Here is a 258-nt window from a genome sequence, read left to right on the forward strand (position 1 = left end):
GCGACCCTTTCACAGTTTCTCCTGCAATCTAAAATGAAGGTTTTGGGATATTTAAATGTATATTTTCTTTACACATTCATTGATTTGAAGGGACAAAACAACAAGGCCTTGTAACAAATGCAGTACTGCTAAAAGGATTATCAAAGTCAATCAATTGACAGTTATATTGATATTTGATTACCACAGGCAACAATGTAGACCAGTTGCTGCTTCCAGCTTCGACAAGTTGAGAATTTGTTGCGTTACTGTTTATACTGA

The 258-nt window shown here is 35.3% G+C and overlaps 1 pseudogene; it reads right to left on the reverse strand.

The window, feature by feature from the left end:
• LOC118331782 overlaps nt 1–258 on the reverse strand; it is a 23,936-nt pseudogene that overhangs the window by 12,223 nt on the left and 11,455 nt on the right.

The sequence above is a fragment of the Morone saxatilis genome, unplaced genomic scaffold (genome assembly GCF_004916995.1).
Source record: "Morone saxatilis isolate NCDOM2014 unplaced genomic scaffold, NCSU_SB_2.0 Contig20, whole genome shotgun sequence".
Classification (NCBI taxonomy): Eukaryota; Metazoa; Chordata; class Actinopteri; family Moronidae; genus Morone; species Morone saxatilis.